This window comes from Saccostrea cucullata, unplaced genomic scaffold (genome assembly GCF_032062105.1).
Source record: "Saccostrea cucullata isolate Sc308-1 unplaced genomic scaffold, CSIRO_AGI_Scuc_v1 ctg11706, whole genome shotgun sequence".
Classification (NCBI taxonomy): domain Eukaryota; kingdom Metazoa; phylum Mollusca; class Bivalvia; order Ostreida; family Ostreidae; genus Saccostrea; species Saccostrea cuccullata.
Genome location: NW_026930689.1, coordinates 1,616 through 21,130, shown reverse-complemented (window position 1 = coordinate 21,130; position 19,515 = coordinate 1,616).

Genomic DNA, 19,515 nt, shown 5'->3' with positions numbered 1-19,515 from the left:
TATCTCAAAGAATAATGGAAATTATATCCAGAATATTCAACAGATTTCATCCCACAAGTTTATGACAATACATAAAAGGAACACACTCCTCCGAATTAAAGACAATTATGACACTTACGTTAAACCGTAGTAAACAAGTAAATCTAATATGTTAATTTAGATAACATTCAAGTGTAATTACTTTAACGATAGTACAATTAATTGTCATAATGAGTTAATCAGGATCAAGTTCACACATTGACAAGTCACATGTATGCGTGCATAAATTCCGCACGACTCATCACAAGTAAATGACATGTAAATATTTGGTAATAATGGATAGAACTGAACTGCATATACAACAGTATCATATACAACATAGTTATATAAAAAGATGTAGATACTTACACCGTGGGGAACCAAAAGAAGAGAAGGTATAAACATACAGGTCTGCGCCAAACGAAAAGCGTGCATGAAAAACAAAAGAGTTCCACCAAAACCCCTTCACATTAACTCGTACCTAAGATACTCGTAAAAAAAATAGATAAATCAAAACAAATGACACCACACTTACTACTATTGTATTCTGAACGGTCCATGGACTGGTAAATAATAACAGACCTTGTAGTGACTTTCAGTGGATTTGTAGTTTAAACATTTCAAAAGGACTTGTTCTTGGAATTACTTATATCACCGATTGATTGTTTATTGTTTAATGCCAAGTCGGCAGTATTTCAGTCATGTTTCGGCGGATAAAATTTCAAGTAATCGGTTTATGAAAGGTCTTTATGCGCCCGGATCAATAGATCGAAGCATAGGCGCTCCCCATGTAATTCTGTAAATGACGTATGATAAGTATATATAGGTCTACCCCTCTATACTATAAAATATCCAAGGCCTGCAACTGGGCGCCATTGTGGATTTCGCCTGGGACCTCTGACTGACTTACTTTAAGGGTTTCTGGGGTATACTGGGCTGGTTATCAGCATCGGGTACTCTAATTTATTGAAATAAAATATTTGCAAACTTTTATCCAGCACCATTCCGTTGTTTTCTCTTGTTTTCAAACATTTCTCTATTACACCGTCACACTTAGCTGATCTCGGCCGGAAGAAGTCGATTTCGTCGATTTTCAACAACTCGTACGAAAATAACTTTCGGAAGTTTGACATTATTTAGTGGGGAAAGTACATAGGCGCTTGGTTTCAGGATGGTGTATTTTGTGTATTATGTGTTTTTTGGTTTGTCTGAATACCCTGATTAAAATAAAAATGAAAACTCGCCGAAATTAGCACGTTTTAAAAATGTCATATTCCTCGGAATTTTTTTTTTCTTTCTGGGGTACATATTTTTTGTTTCTGTACACAAGCCCCTGTGATACTCTTTGAGAAAATAAAAAAATATTATCTCGGAAAGAGGTACTGATTTTTCTAACTGATTTATTTTCTCTACACAAGTCCGTTTAAGCTGTACAGGCACTGCCCGCCCCTACTTTTTTCCCAACATTACCTTTACTATTGAAAATGTTCATTGAAAGGTTGGTTCCCCCCCCCCCCCCCACTTATTACCATAGTATTGTGATATGAAGGAAAATGTACTAGTATTGTATGGGGAAAAAAATGAAAGTGAAAGGAAGTTGGCTTTAAAAAAAATTTGACCACTACCCCCCCCCCCCCCCCCCCCCCGCCCGAAATAGGATTTTCGTGTTTGAGCGTTTTTTTTTTTTCTGGCTCGTCAACTTTTACAGGTAAGGGAAAAAAAAATTGTTTCTCTCTGGCTGCCCCCCCCCCCCCACTTTCAAAAACGATGCTACATGTACGTGCCTATGAGTGTATATATACTGTACATATGACATTTTTAAAACGTGCTAATTTCGGCGAGTTTTCATTTTTATTTTAATCAGGGTATTCAGACAAACCAAAAAACACATAATACACAAAATACACCATCCTGAAACCAAGCGCCTATGTACTTTCCCCACTAAATAATGTCAAACTTCCGAAAGTTATTTTCGTACGAGTTGTTGAAAATCGACGAAATCGACTTCTTCCGGCCGAGATCAGCTAAGTGTGACGGTGTAATAGAGAAATGTTTGAAAACAAGAGAAAGCAACGGAATGGTGCTGGATAAAAGTTTGCAAATATTTTATTTCAATAAATTAGAGTACCCGATGCTGATAACCAGCCCAGTATACCCCAGAAACCCTTAAAGTAAGTCAGTCAGAGGTCCCAGGCGAAATCCACAATGGCGCCCAGTTGCAGGCCTTGGATATTTTATAGTATAGAGGGGTAGACCTATATATACTTATCATACGTCATTTACAGAATTACATGGGGAGCGCCTATGGATCGAAGGTGTACTGAGTATATTGTGTTTGCCTTCAAAGTTGTCTGTCTGTTATCAACTTTACCTTACGCCATAACTTTTGAACCGTGAGAGAGAAAAATTTCATATTTCACTATACATGTACATGTATAATCTATATAGCCCCGCCCTACCACTAGAACCCCTGACCCTGGGCCATGAAATTCACAATTTTAGAAGAGGCAGCCTTATTCAACGGAACTTTGCACTTGGTTAGTTTATTTAATGCCCATGAGCAGAGAAGAAGAATTTCAAAGAATTTATGCAAATTCACTATATAATCTATATAGCCCCACCCTAGCACTAGAACCCCTGACCCTGGGGCCATGAAATTCACAATTTCGAAAGATGCAGTCTTATTCAATATAACTATGCACTTGGTTAGTTTATTTAATGCCCATGAGCAGAGAAGAAGAACTTCAAAGTATTTATGCAATTTCACTATATAAGCTATATAGCGCTATATATAGTCCCACCCTAGCACTGGAACCCATGACCCTGGGGTCATGATATTCACAATTTTGGAAAGAGGCAGCCATATTTAGCCGAACTATGCACTTGGTTAGGTTATTTAATGCCCAGGAGCAGAAAAGAAGAAATTCAAAGAAAAAATGCATTTTCACTATATAATCTATTTAGTCCCGCCCTAGCACTAGAACCCCTGACCCTGGGACCATGAATTTCACAATTTTTGTAGAGGACTTATTGCTATTTACAACCATACTAACAGTTTGAATGCTTGAATGCTTGATGTCCAGGAAAAAAGAGAAGATTTTGAAAACATTTAGTGGTTTTAGTGTTTTTGGCCCCACCCCCAGGGGGGCAGGGACCATGAAATTCCCAATTTTTGTTCCCCTTTATCCATAGATGCCAAAATTGGTTGAAACTGGTTCAACGGTTTCAGAGAAGAAGCTGAAAATGTTCAAATGTTAACAAACGATGGACGACGCACGAAGGACGAAAACGGATACAATAGGTCACGTGAGTTTACACAGGTGACCTAAAAATGAAAGTGAGCGACGGCTGTGGACACGTCACTATTTTCTAAAAAATTACCCCTGAAATTGACTAATTTGAAGCTTTTTCTGTTAAAAATACAGAAATGCATCACATTAATGACGTCATACTTGCAGATTGGTAATCCTTGTGCCATATTCTTTCCTGATTTATCACAGTCATATACATGACTAATGTTTTAGCCAGTTTCAAGACATTTTAAGGACTTGCATTTTTAGGGCACAATTAGCTAAAACCATACCTTCTTCTTTACCACAGAAAAATTTTCCTACTTTATCTTTCCAGAAATTTAATCAATAGGAAGCGACTCTTATTTAGTAGATGATTTTTGAAGCCATTGTTAATCCGAGCTTGCCGGAAAGGTTTGCTCTAATTGTAATGTTGATATTTTAAAAACTTTCTATCTCTTGCATTTACTCCTTCCTCCCTATTTTACGCATGCTTAGAAAAGTTGAATAAGTTACCATAGTTACTATGGTCTCAAGTTCCCAGGAATGAATGTGAGGAAACCCAAAATTTTGAAGAAAAAAAGTTGTTAGAGCATTTTTCTCACATTTGCATTTTCCTTTTGAAAGGTCTTTACAAGTTTGAGCTAAAAATAAAAGTGGTTGACCTTGACATACAGGAAAACAACGAAACTGTATACGTAGATACAACCTTTGTTTTCCGGAACTTATATTGTGCAGTCTTTTCTTGCTTTACAGTGCAGTTTAATTGTCATATCTTCGCTATATACTCATACAATAAACCTGCAATACACGACGTCTCTTTTGATTCATTACTACCTTATGTAAATCAACAGTTAGCTCTATGTACATCATATTCGAACAAAACTTTACTCTGTCCCTTTGAAACTTTTAAATAGTCTTCTTGAAAAGGCCAAGGAACATCCAATTTCATAAGTATTATGGATTCTGTTGAAAATTACGCCAGAAGATGGGCCAGATGTGAAAAAGAAGACCTTGACACCTTGTCAGAATGGATTAAATGTATCAGATCCATGTTAAAGTCACGTATTAAAAGATTGAGGGGCAAAATGAAAACCATCTATCCTTCTATGTTCAATAAACCAGAAGTGAAAAAAGAATTAGATAGATTACACGATCAGTATGTACTGGTTCCTGCCGACAAAGCAGGTAACAACATTGTCTTCGTTGGTAAGGCTCATTATATAAATTGCATTCTAGAAGAACTTGGATTCAATTCTACAAGTGGTAATCCTACTTATACTCATACTTCTCTTTCTAAGGAAGATATTCTTCAAAATCACCTGTCAGTTTTGAATACTTTTAATATTCCACAGATCCAAAATGAATTTGAACTACCTTATATATATATTGGATTCCGAAACTTTATAAGAATCCTTACAAACAAAGATACATTGCAGGTTCCAGTAAATGTTCAACCAAGCCTCTTTCGTTACTTCTCACTAAGATTTTGACAGTCGTGAAGGAAAAACTTCAAGAGTACTGTGCGACTATATATTCAAGAAGTGGTGTAAATCAGATGTGGATACTTAAAAATTCTAAAGAACTTTTGGACAATTTGAAATCACAAGACTTTACAAAAATCAACAGCTTAAAAACTTACGACTTTTCAACTTTATACACAACAATTCCCCATGACAAATTAAAATCCAGGCTTTTTGATATCATTGACAGCTGCTTCTTCAATAAAAATGGAACTCGTAAATTTACTTACCTCGTTATTGGTCATTTGCAAAATTATTTTGTTAAAACAGATTCTGATTGCACACATAAGTACTCTGAAGTTGACATCAAGAAGATGCTTGAGTTTCTGATTGACAATATCTATGTGGTTTTTGGAGACCAGGTATTCCAACAATCTATTGGAATTCCCATGGGTACAAATTGCGCTCCGTTATTAGCAGACTTATTTTTATATTCATATGAAGCAGAATTTATGCAAAATCTTATGCGTGAAAAGAAGAAAACACTTGCTGTGGCCTTCAACTCGACATATAGATATATCGACGACGTATTGTCAATTAATAATGATAATTTCCATTCCTACGTCGATACTATATATCCTGGTGAGCTTGAGATAAAAGATACCACAGAGTCCGACACTTCTGCTTCATACTTGGATATTTTACTTGAAAAAGACACTAATGGTAATCTAACAACCAAGCTATATGATAAACGTGATGACTTTAACTTTTCTATCGTCAACTTCCCTTACTTATGCAGCTATATACCTTCATCACCTGCATACGGAGTATATATATCTCAGTTGATTCGATACGCAAGAGCATGCTCTACGTATGAACAATTTCTAAAACGAGGTAAATTATTGACAAGCAAGTTGATGAAACAAGAATATCAACAGTCTCGTTTAAAGTCATCATTTCGTAAGTTCTATGGTCGATACAATGACCTTGTCAACAAATACAATTTATCATTGAGTCAAATGCTGACTGACGTTTTTCATACCAATTATTAGTCCATTATTTATACACTGAATTGACGACGGATTTTTTCCGTTATTTCCTGATCATGACAACAAGCACACGGCGGGTGTGACCGGTCGGCAGGGGATGCTCACTCCTCCATGGCACCTGATCCCACCTCTGATGTTTCGGAGGTCCGTGATTGCTCTGCTCTTATTTTGTATTTTTTATGGACTTCAATATTGATTACTTTTTTCATTATCTCCATATCCTTCTTCCATAAGTCTTTATCTGTATGCCTCAGATATCTTACATGGAAAACATGATTTTGACTCCTTGTGTTACTTTAAATATTCACAGTTGATGGATAGATGTCGTCCTTAACTTAAAGGTTGACAACCTTGAAATGGAGAAACTTGTTGGACATGAGTGACCAAGTTAGGGCCAGCGCAATTCCATCTGAGAATTGTTGGGCGTGAGTGACCAAGCAAAGCCACCAATTCCATTTGAGAATTCTAAATCAAGAGTCAAGACCACATGTATTTCAAAGAATTTGATCTTACTGGGCTCATTACTGAAAGTTTCATCAACTCATGGTCCCAGTAAACTATCGCATTGCTGAAAATTGTTCTGTTACCTAATTTAAGATGAGCATGTCAAAGCAGCACATACGGAAAAAACAAGAGGTCAGCATTGATGCTTTCAGAAGAAGATAATAGCAAAATTCTGGGAGCATTGACACAACACCCCCACCTGTACACCATAAAGCACGGGACGAAGCTGCAATGAAACGCCACGCCTTGTCTCTGAAACCACCCATTTCACCTTTCAAAATCTATAATGCTTGAGATGAGAACTTAGTTTTACTGATCTTTTTTTTTTTGAAGAAAAAGGAAAACACAATTGACAATTTTAACTTTAGATATTTTTATTATTTCCTTCAATTAGATATATACAGAAATAAAACTTGTTTTAAGAGGAAGACGTTGACTAGATTTCTATTTATTATAACCCTCATTTCGTAAATTATTTTTACAAGAATTTGCCATATTTCAGTATAAATATTTAATTTTCCATGTTTCAGTTGTTACTTACGTAAAAGGACAAATGCACAAATCTCCATTTATAATACTTTTTCAATAGGTCATGCAGCACTAATTTGTTCTAAAACTGGGAAATGTGTGCAGTATGGTACTAAAATATGCTACTTGAATTAAGTAATGCAGGATTTGCAACATGGCAGATCAAGCAGGAAAACCTGCCAGGGAACATGTTTGCAGCAAACATTGTACATGTCAAAATCCATCTTGAAAAATTTCTAAATCTTGGTTAGAAAACATGGAGCTTGTTGAAAGACAATGATGAACAGAGAGAAAACGTTAAAAATCCTCAATGGATAAATGAAGTCGCTTTTCTTTAAGATGTTATGTGTTTTATTCATAATATAAAAAGGCAGTTCAAAGGGAATGGAACCAGACATGTGTATCACCATGTTAAAGTGAATCTGGACTACATGTTGATGCACTGACGATGATGATGCTATAACACTTGCAAGAGTTCGTAGTGAAGTAGATGGCTCTATAAAGAAAATATGTGACAAAATCATACAGTGAAACATTTTACAAACAAATTATATAAGCTTAGAACAGATACATGTAAGGGCTACAACATACGAGGGCTGTCCGTTAAGTTCGTGGATCACTGATATTTAATTAAAGTTGTGTCATACATATTTATTATTAGCATATTTATTATCCTTTACTATACGTTAATATGTAAAAATTTTATTTACTTTTAAATGTATAATAACAATTATGACCTCATTATTACATTTGGGATGGTAAAATTCAGCGAAAATTTGGATGAATTTAGCATTATGACGTTGACAAAAGTTTTTTGCGTCAAATCTGCAAAATTGGAACGTTCAAAGTTACGAAATGGCGGAAAAATTGAGATTAGAAACTAGTAAGACAGGATCGTCTTTGTTCGAAAAAGGGACGTTTCCGGAAAAGGTGGAGCAAAGAGCAGTGATTTTGTGTCGATATCGGGAGACCCATAAATTCCTTAAACAGTCTGGAAAACACTGTAAAGTGAGCCGTTCTTTAGTGTGTAAGTGGCATAAAAAATTTCGGACGGAAGGGACAGTTTACAGGATGGTGAAGGAAGACCATCTTTACGAGATTGCAGTACTGTAAAAAAGGAAATTCGTGACGTGATTGACAGTGATCGGCGACGTACAGTTTGAGTAATTGCAGGAAAGTGAGGAATTTCAAAGACTACGGTACATGATATTTTATTTCATGATCTCAATATGAGTCGTGTTTGTGCTCGATGGGTGCCGAGAATTCTGACAATTGAAAATTTGACGAAGAGAGTAGAATTGTCAAGACTATAAAAAAAAATGAACCTAGGCGGCACAAGTGTTTTGATAGAATTATTCCAGTCGACGAGAGCTGATTCCACTATTATGGTCCTGAAACAAAGCAACAGTCCAGTCAATGGAAAAATACGAACCCATGATTTGTATGACTCTCTAATTGCTGCGGTTACCTAAGGAACCCCTTCTCCTAAAAACCAAAACATTTACCGTACAGAAAAAAACTTTTGCCAGTTTCTGGGAAGTACCCATAAAGCCTCTTCCAAAATAGTGTGCTAGGATAGGGCTATATAATTTCTTTGAAAGATCTTCTTTGCTCCTGGGTTTTTAATAAAAAAAAACCTATTAGGTCTGTGGGTCTTTTGTTTTTAAAATATTGTCGCCTAGAGTTAAAACAAAAGACCCGTGGGTCTTATAGGTCACCTGAATATCATGTAACAACTTTCCAACGATTGTATTTGATTCGTGTTTTAACCCAAAAGCCATGAAATTCACTAATTTTGAAAGAGGCACCATTTCTTAGCAAAGAGCGGATTTCAAAGCATTTATTTATTTGTAGACAAAGTATCCCCCGGTACCCCTGACCCAGGGGCCCTGAAATTATCCATTTTGAAAGAGGCACCTTTCTTCATCATAAGGCCAGCATTTTTTTTAATTTCTGGTTTAGTTACGAACATCAGAATGAAAAAGTCCCACAGGAGAAGAAAATGATTTTTTTTGGTGGGGGGGGGGGGGGGGTAAATCAATTATCGACATTTGTACATTGTTGTTTGCTTCTTTTTTTATGCTATCCTAACAGGCTCCTTGCCACTGGACACATAATGCTTACAAATAGAAAAGTAGAACATTTAATTGCTTATTTCATCGTCTGCCAGTTTGGGCCAGTGATATACATTTTGTGATGTTGATCAATATATATTTTAAAAAATCTATTATTTAAAACTCTTTCAATATATCTTCATTTTTTGATGTGTGTTAAGTGAATGTGTAGACATTGTCCTAAAATATACTTACTGCCTAAAATTATAATTCCTAATATCGTAAAACAGAGAGGGAGTATTGGGAGTAGGGTGAACATTTTTTTCAATTAAGTGTAAAATAATTTTTCTGGCTGCCACAAACAATACTACATGCCTGTATATGTTTGTGTATACTTGCTTTTTAAAAGTTGAATTTTATTTCAATTCTACAGGCTATATTGTTTAAATCTTCCTCAACTGGACTAACTTCTCATCTGATGCATAAGCGACCCTTTTCTGTAGAATGATGCTTATAATAGAGACTTAAACATTGTCGCTGGCAATAGCTACCACGGGCAATTTTAAACCTGTGGGAGGAAAATAATTTACAGATACCTTTGAATACGAATACATAATTATCTCACCAGCATGTCATTGTGCACCAAAGTCGTCAGCATTTTATTTGTCCTCTGAACGGGTGAAACGTTTTGAATGGCACTCTTATCGATAAATTTTTAAACTAAACCAAGCTATTGTGCTGCTATGAACTTTGCAGATATACCTCAATTTGACTCGGGATCGATATTTGAAATTTATGAGATCGTACTTCCGGTTTTAAGATGAACATGGCGGGTTAATAAACATCGGGGGAAAAAATCCGTTTTATCATTTTTTCTGAAAATTCGAGCGGCGGGTTTGTAAACCTGGAAATAAAATAAATGTTGGCCTTAAATATGCAATTAAATCATTGGCATATTAACCAGGAGCCAAGGAAAAGATGTTCAAAGAATTCATGCATTTCACTATATAATCATTAGAGCCCCACCCTAACACTAGAACCCTGACCCAGGGGCCCCGAAATTGGGAAGAGGCAGTCTTATTCAACATAACTATGTACTTGGTTAGTTTATTTAAAGCCCAGGACTAGAGAAGATTTTTAAAGAATTAACGCATTTTCACTACATAATCAATAGAGCCCCGCCCTAACACCAGAACCCCTGACCCTGGGGCCATGACATTCATATTTTTGGAAGAGGCAGTCTAATTCAACAGAACCTTGTACTTGGTTAGTTTATTTAATACCACGGAGCAGAGAAGAGGATTTTTAAAGAATTTATGCAATTTCACTGCATTATAAATAGAGCCCCACCCTAACATCAGAACCCCTGCCCCTGGGGATATGAAATTCAAAAGTTTTGAAGAGGCAGCCTTACACATCATAACCATGTACTTGGTTAGTTTGTTTAACGCCCAGGAGCAGAGAAGATTTTAAAAGAATTTATGCAAATTCACTTTATTAGGTCATCTGAGTAAACTCAGGTGACCTATTGCTATCCGTTTTCGTCCGTCGTCGTGTGTTAACATTTCAACATTTCTAGCTTCTTCTCTGCAACCACTCAACCAATTTCCACCAAATTTTACACAAAGCATCTATGGGTGAAGAAAAACAAAAATTGTGAATTTCATGGTCCCTGCCCCCCTGGGGCCTGAGGGGTGGGGCCAAACCCACTAAAACAAGTGCAATCTTTAAAAATCTTCTTCTTTACTCCTGGACATCAAGCAGTCAAACTGTTAGCATGAATGTAATGACCATTAAGTCCTCTACCAAACTTCTGAAATTCATGGCCCCAGGGTCAGGGGTTCTAGTGCTAGGGCGGGGCTCTATTGATTATATAGTGGAAATGCATTACTTTAAAAATCTTCTTCTCTGCTCCTGGGTATTAAATAAACTAACTAAGGACATAGTTATGAGGAGGAAGAATGCTTCTTTCAAAATTTTGAATCTCATGGCCCCAGGGTCAGGGGTTCTAGTGTTAGGGGCAGGGCTCTATTGATTATATAGTGGAAATGCATTACTTTAAAAATCTTCTTCTCTGCTCCTGGGTATTAAATAAACTAACTAAGGACATAGTTATGATGAGGAAGAATGCCTTTTGCAAAATTGTGAATTTCATGGCCCCAGGGTCAGGGGTTCTAGTGCTAGGGGCAGGGCTCTATTGATTATATAGTGGAAGTGCATTAATTCTTTGAAAATCTTCTTCTCCGCTGCAGGGTATTCAACGAATTAACTAAGTATATAGTTTAGATGAGCAAGAATGCTGCTTTCAAAATTTTGAATTTTTATGGCCCCAGGAACAGGGGTTCTGATGTTAGGGTGGGGCTCTATTGATTATTAGAGAAAATGCAGAAATTGATTGAAAATCTTCTTCTCTGCTGATGGATTTCGACGAATTAACTAAGTATACAGTTATGATGAACAAGAACGCTTCTTCCAAAACTGAATTTTATGAACCCAGGTAGGGTCAGGGGTTCTGGTGATAGGGCGGGGCTCTATTGATTATATAGAGAAAATGCAGAAATGGTTTGAAAATCTTCATTGCTGCTGGATATTCAACGAATTAACTAAGTATAAAGTTATGATGAGCAAGAATGCTTCTCCCAAAATTGTGAATTTTATGGCCACAGGGGCAGGGGTTCTGGTGGTATGGCGGGGCTCTATTGATTATATAGACAAAATGTAGAAATTGTTTAAAAATCTTCTGCTGCTAATTCAACGAATTAACTAAGTATATAGTTATGATGAAAATGGTTCTTCAAAAATTGTAAATTTTAATGGCCCCAGGGACAGGGGTTCTGGTGTTACGGTGGGGCTCTATTGATTATATAGTGAAAATACATTAATTCTTTGAAAATCTTCTTCTCTGCTCCTGAGTATTAAATAAACTAACTAAGTATATAGTCATGATGAAGAAGAATGCCTTTGTGAATTTTATGACCCCAGGGTCAGGGGTTCTGTTGTTAGGGCGGGGCTCTATTGGTTACATAGAGAAAATGCAGAAATTATTTGAAAATCTTCTTCTCTGCTCCTGGGTATTAAGCAGATGAACTACCTAATATATAGCTATGATGAGCAAGGGCCATTCTTCCCGAATTGTGAATTTCAACGCCCCTGGGTCAGGGGTACCTCTACTTATATACTGAAAATGAATTAAGTGATTGAAATCTTCTCCTTTGTATTAATCAAATAATTATGATAAGCAAGGGTGCCTTTTCCAAAATTGTGAAATGTGTGGACCAAGGGTCAGGGGTTCATGTGTGGTAGTGGCACTATACTTATTGCTGAATATTACTGATTACTCGAAATGGATTTTTTTTGTTCCCCTACTCAGTCTATGGGTATTAAGTGACCAAACTTAACAGGCTAAGCGTATAGTAACGACTAGCAATGGTACCTCTTTCAAAATTGTGAATGCAATGATGTCTAGTTTAAAACATGAACCAAATTCAATCGTTGTAAAGTTGTTGCATGATATGATGCTCAGGTGACCTATAAGGCCCATGGGCCTCTTGTAATCAATAGAGCCCCACCCTAGCACTACAACCCCTGACCCAGGGGCCGTGAATTTCACAATTTTGGCAGACGCAGCCTTATTCAACATAGCTATGTTCTCGGTAAGTTTATTTCATGCCCGGGAACAGAGAACAAGATTTTCAAACTAAATTATGCATTTTCACTATACAATCTATTTACCCCCGCCCTAGCACTGGAACCCCTGATCCTGGGGCCAGGAAGTTTACAATTTTGAAAGAGGACTCAATGTTGATTACAATCACGCAAACAGTTTGGCTGCTTGATGTCCAGGAGTAAAGACGATTTTTAAAGATTTCAATAAGTTTAGTGGTTTTTTCCCCACCCCTCAGGCCCCAGGGGGGCAGGGACCATGAAATTCATAATTTCTGTTTCCCTTCACCCATAGATGCTTTGTGCCAGATTTGGTTGAAATTGGATGAGTGGTTGCAGAGAAAAAGTTGAAAATGTTCAAATGTTAAAGCACGACGGAAGACGCACGACGAAGGACGAAAACGGATAGCAATAGGTCACTTGAGATTACTCAGGTTATCTAATAAAAGTTTTGAGTCCGCCCATTTTCGGTTATGAGATGGCACACAATTCTTTTAAGATGGCCCGGAAAAGACTTTTTCAATAAATATACATCGTATTTTTAAAATGGCCCTAAAGGTGTCACAACAGTATTAATTTCTGCTATATATTCTTACCAAAAATGCGCAAGTTTGAGTAGATGTAACTAATTCAAAACAAACTTCTGAGAAGTTTCCTTTTCAGATCTTGTAAAACCATTCTTTATAAATATTTTAGTACCAAAAAATACATAGCCATCCAGCAAGGCACGCAAGTTTGTTTCGGTCGAAGTCGAGCAGGTGCTTGAAAATCTAGTCCAGGGCCTAATCACTCCCCACTCTTGACAGTATATAGAAAAATCAGCACGCCCTAAATTTTAATAAATCTGGTCAATACAGAAAGTTTACATGTTGTTTTTCATCTCATAAAAAAATTTTGCTCCAGTCTCGTATCAAAATGCCCGAATCGGAAGGGAAGATTCCGGGATTATTTTGCGTCAGCCATGATTTGACGTGCACCGAAGTGTAATACTGTTATGAAACCTGAACCAAAGTGTAATACTGTTATGACACCTGCAAAATGACAATTATGAACTCATTCAAAGGTTAAATAAGTCTAACGTTTTTTATGCGGAGCATTCCATCGCAGCAGAACTTCACCGTTAATGACAATATATCCCATGAGAGATAGATTCTCAAGAGGGGCGTTTAAGATTGATTGTACAGTGTGTGTCTATTGACATCCCTCACGTGGAGGCGCCACCACTTGCCAGTGGAGAGCTTCAAACTTTGTTCACGGCCATTGAGCAGTGAAGGATCTTTTTCGTGCCAACATTTACTGCGACATGCATGGGTCCTCAGTTTATACGGTCTTGTACCAAGGACCGGTCTCCATGTCCCACAATATGATTTCAGCCTGTAACTTAAGAATTGACTCCCGACTTTGCAACCACTACGAGGGTGATCAAAAAGTTCAATCTCGATATTTACAAAACCACGATTCAGATCAGAATGAAATTTGACACACCTATGGTCATGTACATGTTCTATAAAAAGCATATGAAAAGCGATGATTGTATTCATCATTGTGACGTCACAATATGAAGTGACTAAAAATGGCTGTCACAGTCTTCAAGCAATGAACGGCTGTGAACTTATAAGGTATCATTATACCCCACGCAACTAGTTGCGGGAGGTATAATGTTTTTGACCCGTCCGTCAGTCAGTCAGTCAGTTCTCTTTTTTTTGTCAGCGCAACTCCTCATAAACCGCTGCACAGAATTTCGTCAAACTTTGCAGGTATTTAGGACACATTGTGTAGATGTGCATCACTCGGAGTTCCTTGGATGACTCGTACCTCGCACATAACCTCGGACGTCAACGGTGATCTACCATCTTGCTGATTCAGTCATGTGATCTTATTTGAATTTCTTTCAAATGTCATACATTTGAAATCGGAGTTATTTTGTGGCACACTCAATAGTTTTTTCTTGCTTTCAAAGCCTGTTAACATGAGAATGTAATCAAAACCTGTTTACGATAAAGAATTGTACAAATTAAGAAACATTTTCGAAGAACGTTATGCAGAGCGAAATATAAAATGAGTGATAAGGCTGTTTCCGGCGGAGAAATGTAAGGATCTGTTGCGTATTCGTCCACTAATCACATCCGAGGTTTGAATGGAGCGTAGCGGAGTCAGCCGAGGATTGCCGATTGGATGTGCATATTACCAGGAAATTCCGATTCCATTATTTTTTCCGGGAATTTCCGCACTTTTTAACTTAGGCATTTGGCCATACCTTGAATATAGAGATGAACAGATTGTCAGCGCAACTCCTCATAAACCGCTGCACAGAATTTCGTCAAACGTTGCAGATATTTAAAACACAATGTGTAGATGTGCATATTACCAGGAAATTCCGATTCCTTTATTTTTTCCGGGAATTTCCGCACTTTTTAACTTAGGCATTTGGCCATACCTTGAATATAGAGATGAACAGTTTGTCAGCGCAACTCCTCATAAACTGCTGCACAGAATTTCGTCAAACTTTGCAGGTATTTAGGACACAATATGTAGATGTGCATATTACCAGGAAATTCCGATTCCATTATTTTTTCCGGGACTTTCCGCGCTAAATCCTTAGGTTTTTGGCCATACCTTGAATATAGAGATGAACAGTTTGTCAGCGCAACTCCTCATAAACTGCTGCACAGAATTTCGTTAAACTTTGCAGATATTTAGGACACAACATGTAGATGTGCATATTACCAGGAAATTCCGATTCCATTATTTTTTCCGGGACTTTCCGCGCTAAATACTTAGGTTTTTGGCCATACCTTGAATATAGAGATGAACAGTTTGTCAGCGCAACTCCTCATAAACTGCTGCACAGAATTTCGTTAAACTTTGCAGATATTTAGGACACAACATGTAGATGTGCATATTACCAGGGAATTCCGATTCCATTATTTTTTCCGGGACTTCCCGCACTAAAAACTTAGGTTTTTGGCCATACCTTTTATATAGAGATGAACAGTTTGTCAGCGGAACTCCTCATAAACCGCTGCACAGAATTTCGTTAAACTTTGCAGATATTTAGGACACAATATGTAGATGTGCATATTACCAGGAAATTCCGATTCCTTTATTTTTCTGGGAATTTCCACACTTTCCAACTTAGACTTTTTGGCCATAGTTTGAATATACAGATGAACAGTTTGTCAGCACTATTCCTCTTAATTTGTTGTACATAGTTTCGTCAACCTATGCAGATATTTAGGACATATTCCATTATTTTATCCCAAAGAGTTTTGCCTATTATTCAAGAAAATTTCTCACCCCCCCAACCACTTCAAATTAATGTTTGGATTGTATAATGCCAAGAAATTTTGATTCCATTATTTATCTAGAAACTTCATTCCACATTTAAATGTCCTCATATGCAAGACATTTTGATGTGAAGATTTTTTTGCAATTATTGCCGTTTTTGATCTATATTATGTATTTAAAGTGCACTAGCTGTGCCTTTCATTATGTGTTTCACAGTCAAGTTTTTGGGGAGCGTGGGGTATGTGAGCTAGCTCACTTTTTCTTTCATTTTTAAAGATATGTCGGGATATAAATACGGGTTGGTCACGAGATTAAATTCCATAAGGGCCGAAGAGCTCTATGATGAATTTAATCTCGTACCAACCCGTATATGTAGCCCGACATCTTTTCAAATGATACCTTATTTCTTATATATACATTTGTGACTTATTCATACTTTATGTTTGCCTGAATGTTACTTTTAACGTGTGAAATGCATTATTTTTCAAACCCCACGGCATGTATGTAATCCACTGAACGCGCGTCGACCCTTTATGACGTCACTGAGAAAATACGTCGAACGTTTATCCTTATGCACATCTATGACCTTTTGATCCCGTACCGGTATTTATAAAGTTGCAGATACGCATTGCTTTCCGTGGTGTTATATAAAGGAAAACAATTGTAAATGTCAATATTAAAAAGAGGGCCCTTACAACTATACCCATATTGGATAAACGACGTTTCTTTAGACAGAGAAATCGGGTTGTGATTGATTGTATATTGTTTAACGTCCCTGTCGAGAATTTTTCACTCATATGAAGACGTCACCGTATGCCGGTGAAGGACTTCAAATTTTGACCTTTACTCGGCACTCGGGGCCATTGAGCAGTGAAGGATCTTTGTCGTGCCAACGCCTGCCGCAGACTAGGGGCCTCGATTTTTAAGGTCTCATCCGAAGGACCCGCAATTTTCAACAAAGTGCCGAGTGCATGGCGAAGGAACAGTTGTTACCCATTTTTATCGACATAGGTTAGTGGCGGCCGAGATACGAACTCACGAACTCCCGATCACGAAGCGAGCGCTCTACCGACCGAGCTACCATGAACGGTAAATCGGGTTGTGATGGTCATTAGTATTTTTTTCTCAAAAAAAATATCCTTATCCAACCCTCCTATTTCCGAGATTTGGTCATTTCTAACAAATTGACTGTTCTTGTATTGAAAATAAAATTGCATGGTAAGAAATATACGACTCGGAAAAAATGAACAGAAAGCTACGTGACCACCTGGATCACGTGATTCACGCATGGGCAGAACGATGTCAGATATGCATTAAAATCAGAGGGCTACTTTAAAAAATAACGAACACTGAAACCTAATTTTATTTCATTTATGGAAGTTATTCAATTTTTTCTCGAACTTTTTGATCACCCCTCGTATAATTAGTTTTTAGCTCTACTGGTCAGAGACCAGAAGAGCTTATGCGATAGTAATGCGTCCGTCGTCCGTCCGTCCGTCTGTCTGTCTGTAAACAATTTTTCAAAATGCTACTCCTCCTACAGTTTTGGTCCAATTTCAATATAACTTGGCACACAAGTATACTACACTAAGATACTTATTTCTGTGCATCGGTTTTTGACTTCGATGAACGTTGTTGCCATGGTTACTAAAAATAGAAATTTCTGTGAAATGCTTTCAAAATGCTACTCCTCCTACAGTTTTGGTCCGATTTCTATATAACTTGGCACACAAGTAGACTACACTAAGATACATAATTCTATGCATCGGTTTTTGATTTCGATGAACGTTGTTGCCATGATTACTAAAAATAGAAATTTCTGTGAAATGCTTTCAAAATGCTACTCCTCCTACAGTTTTGGTTTGATTTCTATATAACTTGGCATACAAGTAGACTACACTAAGATACATAATTCTGTGCATCAGTTTCTGATTTCGATGAACGATGTTGCCGTGGTTACTAAAAATAAAATTTCTGTGAAATTTTTTTCAAAATGCTACTCCTCCTACAGTTTTGGTCCAATTTCTATATAACTTGGCACAGAAGTAGAATACACAATGATACATAATTCTGTGCATGGGTTTCTGATTTCGATGAACAGTGTTGCCGTGGTTACTAAGAATAGAAATTTTTGTGAAATTTTTTCAAAATGCTACTCCTCCTACAGTTTTGGTTCGATTTCAATATAACTTGGCACACAAGTAGACTATTATAGGATACATAATTCTATGCATCGGTTTCTGATTTCGATGAACGGTGTTGCCGTGGTTACTAAAAATAGAAATTTTTGTGAAATTTTTTCAAAATGCTACTCCTCCTACAGTTTTGGTTCGATTTCAATATAACTTGGCACACAAGTAGACTATTATAGGATACATAATTCAATGCATCGGTTTCTGATTTCGATGAACGGTGTTGCCATGGTTACTAAAAATAAAATTTCTGTGAAATTCTTACAAAATGCTACTCCTCCTACAATTTTGGTCTGATTTCAATATAACTTGGCACACAAGTAGACTACACTAAGATTCATAATTCTGTGCATCGTTTTTTATTTTGATGACTGACAAGGATCAATTTTCTATTTATTGCTGTTTCAAATTTTCAAGTCACAACTGCTACTTTTCTTTCTTTGTTTTGAGTATAAACCAGTAGAGCTACAGTCTCGACAGAGACTTCTGGTTTTTAGATAAAATTGTTCGGGGAGTGTATTTGTGGTCCATTTTCCACACAAATCAAAATGCATAGCATTATGGGATGGGTGGGGTTAGATGCATACGCAATTGGGCAGTTTCCCTTATACCTAGCAGAAACATATCACCTATACTCTACACAGTAATTTACATACATAATTATATCTCAGTTGCGTGCATAAAATCTAAGAATACCCACAGAAACTATTTTTTTTGTAGTGAGATATTGAGAGAGGTTATTTGAATTAGTGAAATGTTTTAGCTAGTTTACGTGCACCTCCAGAATAAATTTCATATTGCAAACCAGAGACGCAATATGTAAACAGACATGCATCTATGGAAATTTGGTAACCTTGAGACGTTATATTATGAATCAAATTAATTCAATTAATTTACTTACTTGGCCTATGAGATAACATTTTAAATCATACAGATACATGTACTCACAATAATATGACAGTAAGCAAATATGAAGTATAATTTACTCAGCGTGTCTATCGAAGCGACCCAAATTTACCAAGCTAATTAAGCGGAAGTGAGTATTGTCAAATGGTCCTAAAAATAAGTCTATGGAAGCAACCCGAATTAGTGGAAGTGAGTTGTGAAGATGTACATAAAGTTTTAAGGTTTGGAGGTAGGAAAAACGCAATATTTAAAGAAATATTTAACCGAATTTGAAAATGTATGAAGTTCATCTTCTTACACAGTGGCGTAGCATCGTTTTTGAAAGTGGGGGGGGGGGGTAGCCACAGAAAATTTTTTTTTACTTACCTGAAAAAGTTGACAAGCAAAAAAAAAAAAAAAAAAAAAGGGGGGGGGGAAAGTTGCCCAAAGTCGAAAACCCTATTCCGTGGGGGGGGGGGGGGGGGGGGGGATGGGTAAACTTTTTCTCAGTGTCTCAGTGTCAATTACTTTTAGTACCAATTCTAATACTACATTTTCGGTACATCACTAAAAGTGGGGGG